The sequence below is a fragment of the Apodemus sylvaticus genome, chromosome 4 (assembly GCF_947179515.1).
Source record: "Apodemus sylvaticus chromosome 4, mApoSyl1.1, whole genome shotgun sequence".
NCBI classification, from domain to species: domain Eukaryota; kingdom Metazoa; phylum Chordata; class Mammalia; order Rodentia; family Muridae; genus Apodemus; species Apodemus sylvaticus.
In genome coordinates, this window is record NC_067475.1 from 3,604,637 (window position 1) to 3,626,535 (window position 21,899).

A 21,899-nucleotide genomic window follows, 5' to 3' on the forward strand; every position below is an offset into this window, starting at 1 on the left:
ATTCAGAGCAAAGTGAGTACTGGAGAGACACTGGAATAACAAATTCATAAGCAGAGTCTGCTCTGCGGCTTATGTGATCCCCCGGCAATTGTCTAGAAGAGCATCACCAAATCAAAACCAACACATGAGCTCAAGAGAAAGTACTATATGTGAGAATGCTAGAATTCCACGGTTCAACAGAAAGCCATCTCTGCTCACAACAGAGTTACATCCAGATCATACTAGAGAACTAAGATGAGTCCTTCAGAAAGGCACATGTGTGGCAGGGCTAAATACACCATAATGGGTCCCTGTGAGCTCATTCAGGGAAATTGTAAAGGAGAAGCATATGATTGAATGGAGACTCCAGAATTGCAGACCTTTGGACCTTGGGGTTATCCATGTACATGAGCTCAGATCACACCACTCTGTCCTGGATGCTGGGTGTAGCAGGAATGTTCCTGCTACATTCCATGAGTATTTTTAAAATGTCTTTATTTTTATAACACCCCCCCCCGTGCCTTGTTTTTAGAATGAAAGCCTTCACTTTGTACCATTTTATATTGGAAGTAGATCACCTGTGGTTTGGTTTTATAAGTGGTTATATCTCAGAAGACAATGTAAAATCTGAGCATAGCTGGAACTGTACAGATATGGATACCTGAAGCTGGTTATTACGTTGACAAAGAACAAACTTGTGATGGTTGAGATTATCAGTTGACCTATCAAGGGTTAGATTCACCTGGGAGACTGAGACAAACCTGTGAGGAAGATTCTTGCTAAATATGGCAGCTGCAACTCAGGAGCTGGGAACTTAGCTATAATAAAAATGGGGAAAGGAGACAGTCACTAATATATAGGATAGGAAGTTGAGTCTAAGGGTGTCAGGGAGGTGGGAAGTCAACCATTGGCATCTTCATCAGAGTGTGCACCTTCATTAACCTGCAGTCTAGTAGTAAGGAACTGATGACTCAACCCCCTTTTGGAAGAGTTTCCAAAGAGCAGCCCAGAGAGTCTGTATTTAAGAACACCGTATGTTTGTAATTACACCATGACTAACATTGGCAATACACACATCTCAGGACCCACAATCAGAGATTTGTAGACCAATCAGAATATAAGCATATATATTATTTAAATGATAAACTAATTATATATCTGAAGAGTTGGGGGTCATTAATTTATAACCTTTGCCTGTTAACACCTTCACCCTACAGAACCAATGGAAATCAGTTCATAGCATGAGAAAACTTGAGATGTATGTTTTCATGTGAGGACACCCACCTAACAAAGGAGTAAGATCATTATCTACAGCACACTCAGTCAGATACCAGCATAGTCTACAAATGACAGAACTAGAAAAACCAAAATCCACTAAAGAAAACAGAATTAAAGGGTTTTTAGCTTGCTATCTCTGATCTGTTTGACCTTTCTTACTGGGAAGATTAATGCCTGCTTTCTGTGACTATAATGCCTGTGACTAATTATGCCAAGAAGCCTCATATCAGCTTTTACTGTCATTGACAATCAGCAATTTCTTTCTCTAATCACTTCACCAGCCACCAATCACAATTCTAGCAAAGAGTCTACAACAATTCTCTAAATGAAATTAAATTGAAGTTTTGCTTTAATGGTATTCGTGAAGTTCCATTGCTTTTCTGTTCCTACTAACCAGCTTTAATGTTCATGGTTTGGAAGTGTTTGAGAAAACAATTTTTTTCAGATTGTTTTCATACTACACACACACACACACACACAAACACACATTGTCAGTTTCTCTGGCAATAAAATGAGGTGGCAAATAGACATTAACCTGGAGAAAGGATGGCAACTATATAAACCACGAGGGAAGCCTTGTGGAGAGGAGGCTTTCTGTGTAGGGTTGAAAGATGGCTTTGGTTGGGTGTGTGTTATGAGGGTACAGGCAGGGGGCCTTTTGACAGCAATCAGTTTGTTTTTATACAAACATGTGCTGTATTTGTTAGGTCATCATCTTGAGATCATGCTTTCAGTGAAGTTAGCCATAAAGGCCACGTCTATTTTCATGGAGATGTTAGGACCATACTATGCTGCAGCGTTTGGGCCTCTGCTATTCTGTCTTTGGCAATGGCTCTCTGCCTTCCTGATGCTATGTCTAGGATATAATATAGTTTAATTTAGTTTAATATAGTTCCTCATTTTGTAGTGATCCCCAAGCACAAAATTACTTTTGTTGTTACTTCATAACTATAATTTTGCTACTGTTATGAATTGTAATGGAAATGCCTGTGTATTCAATGGTTTTAGGCAACAACTGTGAAAAGGTCCTGTGACCCTCTCAGGGGTCACAACCCACAGGTTGAGAATCACTCCAGTTCACTTTGCTTTTTCTCAAACTTGCCCACAGTGATGATTTGAAGCTTCCCTGGGCCTTCTGAGGACCAGTCAACCATCACAGAAAACATCATAGTGGTTATGCTGGACACTACCCCTTCCTAATTAGTTTAGAAGCCATCTTGCATTTTCCCACAAGCTTAGCTTCAGTAGCAGCCATTGTCTTCCAAGGGAAAGGGGATCTTGCCTTCGTTATCTTTTTCCTTCTCACCAGTCTTTACCTGGGTGAATCTTTAATCTTTTATTCCCTCAAAGTTCCAGGCACTATAAAAGGATCAAGACACAGAACAATAAATAAGAGAATCTTTGCTTCCAGGGCCCCGCTGTGTCACATACATTCTTCACTTGTGAGCTTTGACCCGCACATTACCGGTAAGTGCTTTCCAGAGCTCAGGCTGAGCTCTCGGCCGACCTTTCTCCAATCTTTGTTTTCCTTGATCCTTAAAAAAATACGTTTCTCCTTTTATTCCTGTAAAACTGCATTTTTCTAAATTATCACTGCTTGCTTCTTTCAAGATGACTGTGGTCTGTTTCCTTCTCAGTCCAATGATTCCTGGATGAAACGTGCACGGCATCCATGCGACCTCTACCCAGCTTCTCTCAAAACGGAACATCGAGGTTCACGTCTGTTCGTAGCTTCCGGTTCACATCTCCAGTAATTTCTCAGATAACTTTCCATTAGTCATAGTCAATATGGCTAAAATCAAATTACTTTATACTCCAAAACTTTTTTCTTTTGACGTTTCCAAATATCAGTATGATCCCAGGTACACAGCCTGGAAATCTTGCAGTGTTATATGAGTATCTGGACTTTGAATCTAAAAGGGCAACCCTCTAAGACCTGATGCTTTCATTGTCTTCTTTGCACTTTGATTACAGGTTTAGAGTTTTATAAATTAATTTGTTATTTATTTTTGAGGTTATAATATAATTATGCTATTTTCTCCCTTCTCTTTCTTCCATCCAAACTCACCCATGCATCCACCAGCTTTGATCTCTCTCAAATTTGTGGTCTTTTTTAATTGTTGTTGCGTGTGCGTGTGCATGTGTGTATGTGTGTGTGTGTGTGTGTGCACGCGCGTACACACATATAACATGCCTAAACATATAAACATAAACTGATTAGTCCACATTTTTATCTTTAATCTCTTTTCTCAGACCACACATTCTAGACATACTAGCATCTGAATCTGTAATCGCCTGACTTAGAGTTGGACACCTTCCTTGTCTAGTCCCTGGGAGAGACTCCAAGCTGCTTCTGTTGCTGCTCTAGCTTTCCCACTGACTGACTTCAATGCTTGCTTCTGGTTTAAAGTCTAGGCTCCCATCACACACTTTTCACTCGCACTACTCTTGACAAGCTGCAGGCACAATAGTGTGGTAAATTCCACACTGCAGTGTTTGGATCACCTATGGGAGAGCAATGTGCTCACTTCTCTTGTGTGCTGCTAAAACTTTAGCAATGATCAAACGCAGATGCTCTTTCCCACAGAGACTTCCAGAATATTCAATGACACCACTTCTACTCCTCAGATCAAGATCACCATATTCTGCTTTCCCATGAACTTTCTGAAAACAGAAAATACATTGTTTTATTTCATTCTAACAATCACATTGTTTTATTTTGTTCTAACAATCTGTCACAGTATGTTTGAGTGTGTTTTAACTGAGTGTACCATTTCTTAAAATCAGAACAGCTCCAGAAGCCATGAATTAAAAAGCATTGTCTTTCTCTCATTTCTTTCCACCTTACAAATTTCTTGTGTGTTTAATTAGGAATATCTACTTTGTAGATATCTTCAATAATTTTGACAGGAATATTTCAAATTTTTATATATGCTTCGACACCATGTTTCTTCTTCTCCAAGGGTATACCAAAGTTATGCATATAATTGTTTAACATGTATAACATTGAAGTATTCTTTCATTTGTAGAACTTAACAATTTAAAAATAACTGTGCAATGCCCTTAAATAAATCTGAGGGACAGGAGGGGTGGCTCAAGTGTTAAGAGTGTATATTGCTTTTGCAGAAGACACAGGTTCAGTTCCCAGCACCCAGCTCACAACTTTAGTTACAGAATCTAACACACTCTTCTTGCTTGCCCATGTTCCTGAATGTATGTGGTATTCGTATATAAATAAATGTACAGAGAGAGAGGGGGGGAAGGAGAGAGGGAGAGAGAGAGAGAATGGGAAAGGAGAGGGAGAGAGTCACACAAATAATAAATACAACTTTCAAAAAGTAGAGACGGAAATGTGAAGGTGTCTGTAATTGTGGATGAGGCTAAGGGTTTCTATACAAGGGATGATACATTAGAATTTTTTAGTGGAGTTTTTAGGCCCTCAAAAAAGATCCAGCAACTGAGTAGAATGCCACTCCTACTAGAATACTGGCAACCTAATATGAGTTATACTAGAGAAGGAAGCTGAGTCTTGGTGAAAACCTTGATGTTATCTTGAAACTGATTTGTGTGTGTGTGTGTGTGTGTGTGTGAATAGCAAATCATTAAAAAGGAAGAGTGCTAAGCAACCAACCTGGCTTGCAGGGAGTTCTATGCCTTATCCCCAGTGGCACTGACCTAGTCTCAGGTGCTCCCTCTGCGGCATGACCTCCCTAAATAACCTTCCCTTCCTAGATCTTCTACCCACATAGGAAGGTCCCATGTCTTCCACTACTTACAAAACAAATCCCTAAATACTTGGGTTATAATATAATAGTTTCTATATTAGAAATCTATTTGTCTAGTCTTACAAAGCTTGCCTCTTATATTTCTCCTCCACATAAGATGCCTTTTCGTATCCCTGCCCACTTTCTTCCTAAGTAGATACTTACTTATACATCAAATCATTATTTGAAGAAAGGATACACTCCTTATAGCATGTTTATTATTATACAGGCACACACACTTGCTAATTATTATTATCTCTACTTCATACATATTTAAAACTTATGTTATATTCTAAAGAGTAGAATACAGTACATATGAACTACAGCTTTGGATTATTGTTTAGAAAATAAATATGGCCATTTGATCCTCGGCAAAGGGGCTGAAAACATCCAATGGAAAAAAGATAGCCTTTTCAACAAATGGTGCTGTTTCAACTGGAGGTCAGCATGCAGAAGAATGCGAATTGATCCATCCTTGTCTCCTTGTACTAAGCTCAAATCCAAATGGGTCAAGGACCTCCACATAAAGCCAGACACTCTGAAGCTAATAGAAAAGAAACTGGGGAAGACCCTTGAGGACATCGGTATAGGGAGAAATAAATAAATACCATGACTACTATATGCATATATACTATACATGCACAGCCAGTATATTATGCCACAGATACTCTATATAGGAAGAATATATACTAGGGATAATAAGATTCATAGGGATGGTTTTTCTATTGCTGTGATCCGTGTGACAAATATCTTAATACATGACCCAAAACATCACAGGATCAGGACCATTTTTCTCAGATGTGAAAAACATGATTGAATGAGATGGTTTCTGTCTCTCCATCTAGGAAGCATGCAGACAGCAGAATTTCATCTTCTTTTCAGTTTTGCGTCATGGGTAGATATCAATTTCTAAAACATTCGTTCTGAGTCCCAATTATTTTGACATCTCAAAATTACAGGGCTGGAAAGGAATATAAAAATGCCCACTACAGGCTTCAATGAGGCCATCATTACTTGGGAAAATCTCTTCTATTCTTCAGAATTCAACTTTGAACAGGGTTTCACAGTCCACCCTTATCCCTCAACGTTTCAAGTTTAATAATGTCCATCATTAGTTCCTGCAGACAATTTGAAGATTACTTTTCATGGTAATTGAACCATTACCTCCCCCTCTTGCAGCACTATCTTTTTTTTTTTCTCTTCTGGGAGGATGACATAATAGCAGAAATTCTAAAATATTGGAGTGGGTCAGAATACTCAGAGGCTGGGACAAGTGAGTCTCAGATCCCACATGGCATCTGTCTTATATGTGCTTACTGATTCCACCTTCTGACAATCGCTAAGGTACATTTTCCCATTTACATGGGCCTGGTGTGCATGCACCTCGAAACCCAGCTCCCCTCAGATCTCTGGTGGTTGGCCTTGCTCTGATGTCACAAGGTAAATAAACACTTCCTTGTGTACGGAGTCCAAACCATTCTCCCTGAGCTTCAGGCATCAGTTTTAAGTGTGCTTTCCTTGTCTGAGTCCTGCGTCTCATTCAGTCTGTCCTTTTACAGAGTTTTCTGTTCCAAAGTCAACTCCATGAGTAAGGTTTGTCCCATGCCGGGACTGTGCTGTGGGCCGAGTTTGCCATGTAACCCTTAGTTATCATGGTGTCCAGTTACTATGAATCCAGTGCTAAAGGCGGCAGCATTCATGAAGCGATGCAGCATTTCCTGATCTTACATCTGCATTCAGATCTAAACTTGAGCCTATGGTTCTGAGTTTCCAGTTTATTCCGGAGACATGAGCATCATACTGTTCACTATTTTAGAATGGTTATCATGAGTGACCGTTTTCTCCATAAACTGTCTTTAGTTTCTATGTAAATTTGAACATTGGGTAAAGTTGATAAGTATGAATATAATTAAAACATATATCACTTATTTGTTCTTTTTAAATTATTAAATACTCGTAATAATTATAAGTGACTCTCCATGATAATGATTTTATTGACAGGTCAAGTTGACTTGGAGGAAATTGCTCAGAAAATTTACACCTGTTAAATCTTCATCAAATTAAAAAGTATAAATCTCTCATGTGTGATCAATAATATAATTTGAAACTTCATTTCCTCCTAAATATATTCCATTGTTCTTGGATTTAAAAGCACTTTTTGTTAGTGTTAGTGATTACTATCATGCATCTAAGGGGAACTGCATTTAACTTTATTACTTCTTAATTTGAAAAAAATTACTTATTTTGTACTGTATGACATGAAGCCCCTTTTCTATTTAAATAGCACCAAACAATGAACTGAAGAGCAATGCTCCACACCATGAATCCAGTGCTAAAGGCGGCAGAGGATAGAGGAGCTTATCCTGCAGCGTTTCGCTTTGCTTTGCTGTTTACTTTATTCTTGGGCTCTCTTAGGTTCAGCACATTCTGCCTCTGAGACCTGGCTTGACAACAGAACCCCAAGGCTTCATTCTGCAGCAGAGTCTGCACAGCAATAAGACCTCTGAAAATTTGTGTGCATGTTAATATTGAAAAATGCATTCTCCCATGTGAGGCATAACTCTGATCGCAAAGACCAAGTACATGGTATATTAAAAAAATCATGAAAATCAAAATATTAAATAATGTATGCCATGCAGAAGAGGCCATTGGAAATAAAAACCAACGAAAAGCCCTTTCCAGGTCTTTGGAAGCAAGGAAGTTTACTGCAAACACTGATTTACAGTCACTGCTCACAGCTGTCAGCAGACCAGGACATGATGGGGACTGAGCTACCAGTGGGAGCAAGGGAGAGGTCCCATAAGGCTAGATGGAGGGGTAAGTTCTAGGTTCTGTGGAATTGCATTTTTAAGAAAGATGTAGTTCCCAAAATACAAAAATATCCCCCCAAATATCCTCAACTCAAAAAAATCAATATCAGAATCCACACTGTAATCTTCCATACTTGCAGAGAGTATATAGTTTTTTTAAATCAAACATATGATTTTAAAATCAGGAAAGTAATACCAAAAAGAAAAACCTTGATTTCCTTCCAGTTAATTTTTTCTCTTGTGTCACAGCTTTTTAAAAACTGATATAGTCGGCTGCCCGCCAGTCAGGAGAGACTCACCGCCATCTTGATCCCGGGCTCCAGAGATCGGTCAGACTGAGGTACACAAACATAATTCTAGGCCCAACACCGCAGGGGTCTGAGCCAGACGGGCGTTGGCCTGCACCCAGGCCCTGGGCTGTTCGAGTGGCCATCGGGGCGCCAACCCAGCCAGGAGTTTTTTTTTTGCCCCGGCCGGTGCACGCGCCGCCATTTTGCCTACAGGAGCCAGAGTGCTCGGGAGGGCAGAGACTGCTAACAAGCGTAGCCTGAGGCCAACAAAACGGGGGTCTAGGCCCCAAAAGGCACAGGACTGACCCCAAGAACTGGGCGGCTTGGTGGGCCATCTGTGTGTCAACCAGCCCAGGAGGTTATTAGCACAACAGACTCTCCCGGTGCTTTCGCGGAGCGCGGACGCGCACGCCCGCCATCCGGGTCACCTGGCGGACCCAAATAACAGACATAGCCCTAGGGGAACTTTGCTCGGACCTAGGCCTCCCAGGCGTTTGCCTGGACTCAGGGCCCAGGCGACAAGGCTAACCTAGTGTGCGCCAGCCCGGTTGGGGAAATCGGCTGCCCAGCGGAGTGAGCGGAGCACAGGGGAGGTCACAGCAACATTCACCTTCGGAGCTCCCTGGGGGTGCACACGGGTTCCACCTGGTCCACAGACACAATCTGGGGCAAGGCCTCAGGCAGAAGCCCCCAGCTCAACTCTCTCCGCTTCAGATCAGCCTGGGTGGCCGCCACATCTCCAGGTCTCTCAAGAGGCTAGTGGGGGCTTCCGGGCGGCCAGCTGGGAGAAGTCGGTGTGCTCCAATAAATCCTGCGGGCCCCAGCGGGAGCCTTCAGGTGCCTGCTTCGGGATCTGAACAGCCTGGACAACAGCACCCGGTCTATAGGCAGTGCAGAGTGTAAGCTGTGCACCAGAGGCCAACGGGGAAGGGGCAGCTTGCACTGGTGAGTCCAGCACTGACAAGACCAAGTAACACCAGTGAGAGCTAGATGGCAAAAGGCAAACGCAGAAACGTCACTAACAGAAATCAAGGCAATATGGCAACATCTGAACCAAATTCTCCTCTACCAGCAAGTCCTGGATACCCCATCACACCAGTAAAACAAGATTTGGATTTAAAATCACTGGTCATGATGCTGGTACAGGAACACATGAAGGACATTGAGGAGAAAATGGATCAAAAGTTAGAAGCCCTTGCAAGGGAAACACAAAAATCATTGAAAGAAATCCAGGAGAATACAAAAGCCAACAAGGAGGAAATGCAAAAAACACTTAAAGAAATACAGGAGAACTTTGCTCAACAGGCTGAGGTCATGAAAGACGAAACACAAAAATCTCTTAAAGAAATACAGGAGAACTTTGGTCAACAGGCTGAGCTCATGAAAGAGGAAACACAAAAATCTCTTAAAGAATTACAGGAAAACACAAACATGCAAGGGAAGGAGCTAAGCAAAACCATCCAGGATCTAAAATCAGAAGTAGAAACAACTAAGAAAACTCAAAGGGAGACAACTTTGGAGATAGAAAGCCTTGGGAAGAAATCAGGGGACAGAGATGCAAATATCAACAACAGAATACAAGAGATAGAAGAAAGAATCTCAGATGCTGAAGATTCCATAGAAACCATGGACTCAACAGTTAAAGAAAATGCAAAGTGCAAAAAGCTTGTAACCCAAAATATCCAGGAAATCCAGGACACAATGAGAAGACCAAACCTAAGGATTATAGGCATAGATGAGAGTGAAGATTTACAACTTAAAGGGCCAGCAAATATCTTCAATAAAATTATGGAAGAAAACTTCCCTAACCTAAAGAGAGAGATGCCCATGAATATACAAGAAGCCTACAGAACTCCAAACAGACTGGACCAGAACAGAAATACTTCCCGTCACATAATAATCAAAACACCAAATGTTCTAAACAAAGAAAGAATACTAAAGGCAGTAAGAGAAAAAGGCCAAGTAACATATAAAGGAAGACCTATCAGAATCACAGCAGACTTTTCACCTGAGACGATGAAGGCTAGAAGGTCCTGGGCAGATCTCATGCAGACTCTAAGAGAACACAAATGCCAACCAAAACTACTATATCCAGCAAAACTCTCAATCACCATAGATGGAGAAACTAAGATATTTCACGACAAAACCAAGTTCACCCAATATCTATCCACAAACCCAGCCCTAAAAAGGATAATAGGAGGACAACACCAATACAAGGAGGGAAACTCCACCCTGAAAAAAGCAAGATAGTAACCTTTCATCAAACCCAAAAGAAGTTAAGCAATCAAATTTAAAAAATAACGTCAAAAATGATAGGAAGTAACAATCACTATTCCTTAATATCTCTTAACATCAATGGACTCAATGCCCCAATAAAAAGACACAGACTAACTGACTGGATACGTAAACAGGACCCTACATTTTGCTGCTTACAGGAAACACACCTCAGGGTCAAAGACAAACACTACCTTAGAGTAAAAGGCTGGAAGACAATTTTACAAGCAAATGGTCTCAGGAAACAAGCTGGAGTAGCCATTTTAATATCAGATAAAATTGACTTTCAACCCAAAGTCATCAAAAGAGACTCTGAGGGACACTTCTTGCTGGTCAAAGGAAAAATACAACAAGAAGAACTCTCAATCCTGAACATCTATGCTCCAAATGCAAGGGCACCCTCTTTCATAAAAGAAACTTTATTAAAACTCAAAGCACACATTACACCTAACACAATAATTGTGGGTGACTTCAACACTGCACTTTCCTCAATGGACCGATCAGGAAAACAGAAACTAAACAAGGACACAATGAAACTAATTGAAGCTTTGGACCAATTAGACTTAACTGATATATATAGAACATTCTATCCTAAAACAAAAGAATATACCTTTTTTTCAGCACCTCATGGTACCTTCTCCAAAATCGACCATATAATTGGTCACAAGACAGACCTCAACAAATATAAAAAGATAGAACTAATCCCATGCCTCCTATCTGATCACTATGGAACAAAAGTGGTCTTCAATAGCAACAGAAACAACAGAAAACCCACATACACGTGGAAATTGAACAATACTCTACTCAACGACACCTTGGTCAAGGAAGAAATAAAGAAAGAAATTAAAGACTTTTTAGAACACAATGAAAATGAAAACACAACATACCCAAATCTATGGGACACAATGAAAGCAGTGCTAAGAGGAAAACTCATAGCCCTGAGTGCCTCCAAAAAGAAAATGGAGAGAGCATACATTACCAACTTAATAACACACCTGAAAGCCCTAGAACAAAAAGAAGCTATTTCACCCAGGAGGAGTAGAAGGCAGGAAATCATCAAACTCAGGGCCGAAATCAATCAAGTAGAAACAAAGAGAACCATACAAAAAATCAACAAAACTAGGAGCTGGTTCTTTGAGAAAATCAACAAGATAGATAAACCCTTAGCCAGACTGACCAAAGGGCACAGAGAAAGTATCCAAATTAACAAACTTAGAAATGAAAAGGGAGACATAACAACGGAAACTGAGGAAATCCAAAAAATCATCAGATCCTACTACAAGAGCCTGTACTCAACACAACTGGAGAATCTGGAGGAAATGGACAATTTCCTTGACAGATACCAAATACCAAAATTAAATCAGGACCAACTAGACCATCTAAACAGTCCCATAAAGCCTAAAGAAATAGAAGGAGTCATAGAAAGTCTTCCAACCAAAAAAAGCACAGGACCAGATGGTTTCAGTGCAGAATTCTACCAGACCTTCAAAGAAGAGTTAACACCAATACTCTTCAAACTATTCCACAAAATAGAAACAGAAGGAACACTACCCAATTCCTTCTACGAAGCCACAATTACGCTGATACCAAAGCCACACAAAGATCCAACAAAGAAAGAGAACTTCAGACCAATTTCCCTTATGAACATCGATGCAAAAATACTCAACAAAATTCTTGCCAACCGAATCCAAGAACACATCAAAACGATCATCCACCATGATCAAGTAGGCTTTATCCCGGGAATGCAGGGTTGGTTCAATATACGGAAATCCATCAATACAATCCACTACATAAACAAACTCAAAGAACAAAACCACATGGTCATTTCATTGGATGCTGAAAAAGCATTTGACAAAATTCAGCATCCTTTTATGCTTAAAGTCTTGGAGAGAACAGGAATTCAAGGCCCATACCTAAACATAGTAAAAGCAATATACAGCAAACCGGTAGCCAGCATCAAACTAAACGGAGAGAAACTTGAAGCAATCCCACTGAAATCAGGGACCAGACAAGGCTGCCCCCTTTCTCCTTATCTTTTCAATATTGTACTTGAGGTACTAGCTCGGGCAATTTGACAACATAAGGAGGTCAAAGGGATACAAATTGGAAAGGAGGAAGTCAAACTATCATTATTTGCAGACGACATGATCGTCTACCTAAGTGACCCAAAGAACTCCACTAGAGAGCTCCTACAGCTGATAAACAACTTCAGCAAAGTGGCAGGTTACAAAATCAACTCAAGCAAATCAGTGGCCTTCCTATACTCAAAGGATAAGCAGGCTGAGAAAGAAATTAGGGAAATGACCCCCTTCACAATAGCCACAAACAGTATAAAGTATCTTGGGGTGACTCTTACCAAACATGCGAAAGATCTGTATGGCAAGAACTTCAAGACTCTGAAGAAGGAAATGGAAGAAGACCTCAAAAAATGGGAAAACCTCCCATGCTCATGGATCGGTAGAATCAATATAGTTAAAATGGCCATTTTGCCTAAAGCACTATACAGATTCAATGCAATACCCATCAAAATCCCAACTCAATTCTTCACAGAGTTAGAAAGAGCAATTATCAAATTCATCTGGAACAACAAAAAACCCAGGATAGCTAAAACTATTCTCAGCAACAAAAGAAAATCTGGGGGAATCAGTATCCCTGACCTCAAGCAATACTACAGAGCAATAGTGTTAAAAACTGCATGGTATTGGTACAGTGACAGGCAGGAGGATCAATGGAACAGGATTGAAGATCCAGAAATGAACCCACACACCTATGGCCACTTGATCCTCGACAAAGAGGCTGAAAACATCCAATGGAAAAAAGATAGCCTTTTCAACAAATGGTGCTGGTTCAACTGGAGGTCAGCATGCAGAAGAATGCGAATTGATCCATCCTTGTCTCCTTGTACTAAGCTCAAATCCAAATGGATCAAGGACCTCCACATAAAGCCAGACACTCTGAAGCTAATAGAAAAGAAACTGGGGAAGACCCTTGAGGACATCGGTACAGGGAGAAAGTTTCTGAACAGAACACCAATAGCGTATGCTCTAAGAGCAAGAATTGACAAATGGGACCTCATAAGGTTACAGAGTTTCTGTAAGGCAAAGGACACCATCAAGAGGACAGATCGGCAACCAACAAATTGGGAAAAGATCTTCACCAATCCTACATCAGATAGAGGGCTAATATCCAATATATATAAAGAACTCAAGAAGTTAGACTCCAGAAAACCGAACAACCCTATTAAAAAATGGGGTACAGAGTTAAACAAAGAATTCTCACCTGAAGAACTTCGGATGGCGGAGAAGCATCTTAAAAAATGCTCCACTTCATTAGTCATTAGGGAAATGCAAATCAAAACAACCCTAAGATTTCATCTTACACCAGTCAGAATGGCTAAGATTAAAAATTCAGGAGACAGCAGGTGTTGGAGAGGGTGCGGAGAAAGAGGAACACTCCTCCACTGCTGGTGGGGTTGCAAATTGGTACAACCACTCTGGAAAGCAGTCTGGCGGTTCCTCCGAAAACTGGGCACCTCACTTCCAGAAGATCCTGCTATACCACTCCTGGGCATATACCCAGAGGATTCCCCACCATGTAATAAGGATACATGCTCTACTATGTTCATAGCAGCCCTATTTATAATTGCCAGATGCTGGAAAGAACCCAGGTATCCCTCAACAGAAGAGTGGATACAAAAAATGTGGTATATCTACACAATGGAGTACTATTCAGCCATTAGAAACAATGAATTCATGAAATTCTTAGGCAAATGGATGGAGCTAGAGAACATCATACTAAGTGAGGTAACCCAGACTCAAAAGGTGAATCATGGTATGCACTCACTAATAAGTGGTTATTAACCTAGAAAACTGGAATACCCAAAACATAATCCACACATCAAATGAGATACAAGAAGAAAGCAGGAGTGGTCCCTGGTTCTGGAAAGACTCAGTGAAACAGTATTTGGCAAAACCAGAACGGGGAACTGGGAAGGGGTGGGAGGGAGGACAGGGGAAGAGAAGGGGGCTTACGGGACTTTCGGGGAGTTGGGGGGGGGCTAGAAAAGGGGAAATCATTTGAAATGTAAATAAATTATATCAAATAAAAAAAAAATTTAAAAAAAAAAAACTGATATAGTGTTTATAATTCTCCATAAAAATCTTTAGTTTCTTTGGAAGAAATTAATCTGAGCACGCAAACTCTGACTTGATGTCACATAGCTTTAAGTTGGGGAGAAAATACACTAGGAATAATATAAATAAATAATTTTTATCAATTACTAATATTTTATTTCAACTTTTTGAAAGATATAGGGAATTATTATGCAGATAAAATGTACCACCACTCTTACAGAGCAGAGAGGGAGTTTCTGCTCTCTCCTTCCCGACTACACACAATCTTTCCATTTACACTGAGTTCCGAGTAGTGTTCACCTTGCTATGGACATGTAATTCCATGTCATCAAGGGAAAATCCTGATTGATGCCAGCAGGTGCTGGCTACAGCCTGCTCACTGTTATCTCCAGAAGCCTGTGGTCCAGTGAGGATACAGGGATGGTTTTTGTTAGAGAGCAGAAAAGCAAGTGCAGAATGACCACCTTGTTGTAATAAATGTTCCCTCCATAGGCTCTTAAAGGATTGGGTGACAGAGTGCTGGAGTAAAGGAGCCATATAGGATGAAGAAATATGATAAAATTTTTATAGTTTATTACTAATCAATAATGCCATATTGATTGTCTACTCTTAAATGTAAATCAATGCTAACTTTAAAAAATGCAACTCAGCAACTCATTAATTATTCTTTGCAAATGGCAACAACGAGTTTAACACAGATCTCTTGTGGTTTTCTCAAATCACTGCAAAGGACATATCACATGTTCATTGCAGTATATCCCTAGGCTTACTAGCAGTGATGGTTGCTAATGGGTCACCATCTGAAAAGCACATGAAGACAAACTATTGAGGAAGATATACTGGTTGTGTATCCATAGGGTGGTTTCAAAGTAGCAATTAGGAAAAGGCAGAGTTCAAATAGCTGCTTTTGAGGTTCTGGAGATACATATATGTATGCGCGCGCACGCGCGCACACACACACACACACACAATGTCACATACATGCACACACATGCACACTGATGATGCAAAGACCCAGGAACTCAGTTCTGTACTAACACATTCACAGAAACTTTATCTGATTAAAGAACTTTATCTGATTATCTGCATAAGTAACAACTTATGCAGCACATGAAATGCTAGAGGGTCTCTCCTTCACCTTGAGTGTTGAGCTGGCAGGTCAGGCTTGACAGCCCAGCTGCTGTTATACTCTACTGGGTTAATACTCACACTTTTAGGGTGCCCTGTAAATATCAACATTTGTGTATCCGAACCCAAGCTGAAGCAGCATGGCAACAATCAGACTTCCAGTAGACACCAGAACCAGTCAGACTGCATGCAGACAACCCTTAATAAGAAGGCTAAAAAAACCAAGGTTTGACAAAGTGGGTGACACTGGTAGACAATGTTAATCATGTGGAAAGGAAACAGGATCAGTATAACAAACGACTTTAACATTAAAATCTAAAAGTGAAGATGTGATATTTTTAAGGAGGTAGAAAAGAGGATGTTTAGGATCAGTCCTAACCGAGGTAGTGATAAATGGGCTAGAGCATTGTGTGTCCCCTGAGGATGGGGATCTCCCCCTCATCTGGGTTCACTCACATAAGCCTAGTGCAGAAATGATACAAAAACTTGTGTATAAAAAAAATCAAAATGATGTATTCTGTGGAATTTACCAGATGCAATTTAAGACAGAGGAGAATTGAAATGTTGAAATGCCAAGACAAGATGTTTTACTCTATTTCATAGTCGTCATAAAGCCTATAATTGATTTTTTTTTATCTTATTATTATCCTGGAGCTTGAACACCTGCTATGGAGTTACAGGTTAGTTCACAGACCAATGAATCAGAAAATAAAGGGTAGGAAATGAAAGCATATGTTTCTCTCATCGATTGATCTTTGTGTGAACAAGCACAGCTGAGATACTGTAGATGAACTTGGGGTGAGCAAGCTTCTCTCAGCCATTGCTTCTCTACACAGCAATGTCCCATAGAGTTTACTTTCTATCCTTCCTTTTGGCCACTGTACACTGCATTCATAATCATGCATGTCATAGTTTATTACATATACCTGTTCATAGGTACCCATATATTACACATACACATATTTTACATATACATACATCAAAAGGTAGAGAGAAAGAGGTATATGGAATGGATTCTAGAAAGCAGTAAAGGGAAAAAGTTGTCATAACCGGAAGCATTTATATCTGCACTATAAATTTTTGTCATGCCATTTGGGTAGATAGGTGTGATTCACACATGCACCATAACTCCCTTGCTATGATAAAATTTAAAAATTGTTTTAAATATCTAGAAAAATGAAATAATGCTTTGACTTAGAATGTGATAATTAGGAAAAGAAAGTCATTCCATAATCATTTCAGTGCTCTGGAGATCTGTGTATATTGAGTCCAAGGACTTAGTATTTGATTAATAAGAAGGAGACAAAGACAGATCTTACAATTTGTCCACTGCATGTGGCACACCTAGAAATAGACAACATGGTGGTCATATGAAGACTATCACACCACCCCTTCATCCTTCTGGATTCTGTGCTAGGCGTAGCACATTGAGATGAGTGGTTTCAGCCAGTCTCACTCTCTGGCTGCACCTCTCAGGTAAAGGCCTGACAGCCAAGGCAGCTGCCATGAAGAGGCATAGGCACGCCAGGACACAGAATGGGTCCAAGCTCTAACAGTGATTCACTGAGATCCGAAGTTCTCTTTGCTTGCTGTGGTACTTGTTTCCTAATGAGAGTGGAAAATGGGCAGGAAACTATGGAGATGGCGAATTCAGAACCCTGCAACTCACATCAAGATGCAGGAAAGTTGTTCAAATCACAATCAGGAAGTCAGTGGCAAGATGACGCTTGCCTAAGAGTAACTACACATCCTAACTGAAGTGACTTCCGATTCTGCTCTTTGTCCTTACAAATTATCATTATTATTGAAGATCATGGTATATAATCTACATAATCATATCTAAATTTGATAATTCTTGATTTTAATGTTAGAAATATCTGGGGTTTTCTTTTTTTCAGACATATGTAAAAGACTATTGCTAAATTGATGTTTTGTTTTCCGCATTTTGTTTTCCGTGTAGTTTTGCAAACTTTGATCACAATGAATACTGAGTCAACCAGGATTACGTATTTCCACCATTCAAAGAGCAACTTCCTGGTCTGAGAGATGCTTTTAATCATTACAGTAATTATGAGCTTTTGTTGTAAACGATCACATGTATGGATGCAGGAAAGATATTTAGAAGCAGGAAAATCATGAAGGAACCACCTGCATTTCACCACTGCACTGTGTGTATCCTATGTTCTCGCGAGTCTGAATGCTGTTTGTAGAGTTTACCAGACATGCCGTCCAGTTGTCACTTCTTTACCTTGGCACTGGTTTTTACAGGGCAGGTGTCATCATCACCAAACGTATCAACAGTTTAAATTCCTTTGGGAAGCTAAATTCACGATGGGCTGCCAGGTTTGCCGTTATTATGTCTGCCATTTAATCACATCATTTATTTAATTTCAAACCTCTTCCAGTGAACTCACCTATATTGAAATAAAATATGCAAATAAATTCCATCTCTGGAGAAGAGCAAATTTGCCCATGAAGCAGAATAGATTCCCATTTTCCTAATGCACATTGGCACTTATGACTGTCCACTTACATTAGCCTATGAAAGTGTCCCAGCTCTGTCCGCACCCAAGAACCTGTGAAAATAAGACTTGCCTAGAGAAGTGTTCACCAGTCTCACAGGCAGGGCAGAAATACCGAGTGCATTTAAAACTCTAGAATTAGAATTCTCTAGCACAACATGTGATACATATTCTACTAACATAATTACTTTCCCTCCTGATTGTCAGTGCCACAAACCAAGTGGCCTGCTGGCATTCAGTCCTGGGCAGTACGTGTCTCAAGAGGAAGCTTCTGTGTCAAAGAGGAACGGGACCACTGTGTTTGGGAAAGATACACAATTTGACATTAAGCTCCCAATAATTATCCAAGTATCTAGTTTCATAATGGGAGGTCATGACAGCCACTCACAGAACCTTTGTATGAGAAGTTCCAATGAAAATGGTAAGTTTGCCCACCCAAATGCCGTGCAGTGGCCCCAGGTTCAATTTTCCCAACTTCTTCTAGGACACCTCGAGATGTATAGTGGGACAACTGGGGTAGGCTGCCTTTAACAGGTTCCTGCAACTCTGCTTTAAGAAGCCGCTGCCACACTCTCACCTCTCACAGAGACTTAAGCTGGAACTTCATGGGATGGTAAAGTAGGGCATGATGGTGGGTAGCTGGGATGACAATCTTGTTATCAATGGGGCTGTATCTGTAATCTACTAAGACCCAAGCACCTGCACACACCTGGGAGGGATGTGTTTCTCTTGATTGGATCACTTGAAGTGGGAAGACGTACAGTAAACCTGGACCATACCTCCAAGTAAAAGGACATGGGAGAGCATGGCCTCATCCATACTGGCTACATGATCTCCCCTGGTACTGACTGGTTCTTTCCTGGCTGACTGACTACCCTGGTTCTTTCCTGGAGTTAGAACTTAAGACTAACTGAAAGTTCCACCCCCATGGACTGAAAAACTATGGGATCATAGTTGGATTAGTTGAACCACAGCCTGGAAGCTACTCTAAAACATTCCCTTTAAACACACACACACACACAGACACACACACACACAAATTATATATTTATAAATATAAATATATATAGACATATATGTATATATGTATATTAATTCTAAGTTTTGCTATTATGAGTTTTGATATATTTTATATATGTTCTCTAGAGAAAGAGAATTTATATATACAATATATATACATACATATATATATATATACATACATATATATATATACATAATTATACAAGGGTTAGGGTACAAATTTTGTTTTAGGTTTAAGTGTTTTAATGAGCTTCTGTTTCTCTATATTTTTTCTCACTATCATGGAATCTAAATCTATTTCCTTCAGTGTTCAAAATACTTCCTCTAAATAAGCAGTTCTTTTCATCAGAACTGGCTTGAGAGGCCCAGGGTTTAATGACAGAGGACCTGGGTTTAGTTCCTAGCACCCTTTTGATGGTTCACAACCAGGGATACAATGCATTGTCTGGCCTCCAGAGACACTGCACAGAGGGTGCACAGACACATACATCGGCAAAGCACCCAAATACATAAGAAATTAGATAAGCAATACAGGGGCTTTAAACATTTTTTTAAATTTTCAGTATAAAGTGAAGTTTATTTGGGGGTATGGAGTAGGGAGTAGAGGCAAAGAAAGAGAGGGGACAGAGAATAACAGAGAGGGGTGCTTTTTGAGAACATATAGGCATGTATGTATGTATGTATGTATGTATGTATTTTGGATTTTTGAAACAGGATTTCTCTGTGTAGCCCTGGCTGTCCTGGAATTCATTCCATAGACCAGGCTGGCTTCGAACTCAGAAATCTGCCTGCCTCTGCCTCTCAAGTGCTGGGATTAAAGGCATGTGCCACCACAACCCAGCTGATGTAGCCATTTATAAGCATGAGTTTAGCCTGTAAGCAACCAGTTCACATCAGATTTTACTCACAACAGCTAGTATACTGGGGCTTATAGATATGAGTGACTATTTCCATCATAACTTTTTACACATTTTTAGAGTCTGGAGTTCCTTTCTGAAATTAGCGTTTCAGAGTGAAGCCAGGCATTAAATCCGTTTAAACTTCTTTTGCTCTTTCCAAGTCCAAACTGAAAACGTGCACATAAAGAGCAGGGAATGGTGCAGGAACGGAAGAAATTTTTCTCTTTTCCCGTGTAACCGATTTTCTGGGTCAAGCTCAGTGTGAGTTTTGATGATGGGCAGCCGAGAGGCCAAAGTGCTTGGAGGAGGCTGTTGTCTCCACCCAACTCAGCGTTTCCGTGGCTAGACCATGCTAAGCTCCAATTGTCCATAACCACTGGCATGCAAAACTCAAGTATTGTAGACAGCAGGAGAGAAGGAAACATGGCAGAACTGAAGAAGTTCTTAAAGAGTCCACCATTATTTCTTTTCGTTAAAATCCTATATGTTTGGAACTGATAAGCTTAGAATGGTTCTGAATAATTTATCTAGGGCCTATTTTGAAGATATCAGCAACTATCTATATCCATCTAGTAATTTTAGTTCATTCTTCATAGAACACATTAACATGACACTCAGGGCTTTGTTGAAATACTTTATTTTCCTGTTTTCTGAGGCTTACAAGACTAGTGAATCACTTGTCATTGAGCCATATGAGGAAGGTGGGAAGAGGGCAAGCACTGAGGTACAAGGGAGAGGTAGTGAAGGAAGTCCACTACATAGGTAAACGTTCTATTTGTATAAATACATGGAGACCTTTTTCATATAATTTTACTGACAACTACAACACCGCTCTTATGAAAAAAACATGGTATAGGTACCTGAGTTGATTGGTGGTTTGAATGGATGTCAACTGTCATGAAACACCTATGTAAAAGAGAGTAAACAGCATAGCAATCATAATGTGCCCAGGTCACAGTTTAAAACTAGACCAAAGATCAGAGACCTCTGTGCAGCGGCTGCAACCTGAAGATGAACCTCTCAGAGCATCTCTTCTTCCCTTGTTGATAGTTACTTTCTTGTTCTAACAAATTACATCCATTTCCCTTTCGTGAGCCACCAGTATGCATTGGCACATTTAACGTGTTCCAAGCAAGTGTCTAAGACACAGGCCAAGTTCTTAGCTGTAGGATGCTCTGATTTCTCACTTCTAAATGTTTAGGGAGATGTCAATCTCACTGCGGGGCAGTTTGAAGGATGCAGTGAGCCCCCCCTCATCGCGAACTCTGATGATGGAGACTGATGAGTGATCATAGATGATGTGGAATGAACATCATGGTTTTGTATTTCCACAAGATCTGCAATTGAGAAATTGCTAGAGTAGACCACTGGTCTCTGCAATATACTATGCAAGTTCCATGATGAACATGGCATAGCTTGTCTGGTGTAAGAGGCTCGTAGTTACGCAGGGGGTAAACTCTTTTACCCCTGGGCATTTTCATTAAAACCACCTGCAGTGTGTGCTAGATGTACTTCCTGAGTTGAGCTTTATAAATCCTCAGAAGTCACTTCGAGTAGAACAACAGAAGCAGCACGTCTGCACTAAACCCTTGTGCTCCACACACCAATGTTAGCAAATGCTAAAACCACCTAACCTGCCATGCTTTGTAACATACCATCTGCTTCCTTCACAAACACTTCCCTATTGCTGCCATAGAAAAATAACCAGAACTCAAATATCGACTCCCTTCATTGCCACCTCAGGCCTCAATACAGTGTCCCTCACATGTTAGGGACATCTCCCCTCCTAAGTGACCTAC

General features: G+C 40.3%; 1 protein-coding gene across 1 annotated transcript in view; it reads right to left on the minus strand.

The window, feature by feature from the left end:
- Window positions 1-21,899, minus strand: part of Negr1 (neuronal growth regulator 1) — a 779,863-nt gene that overhangs the window by 521,972 nt on the left and 235,992 nt on the right. The window lies entirely within an intron of this gene.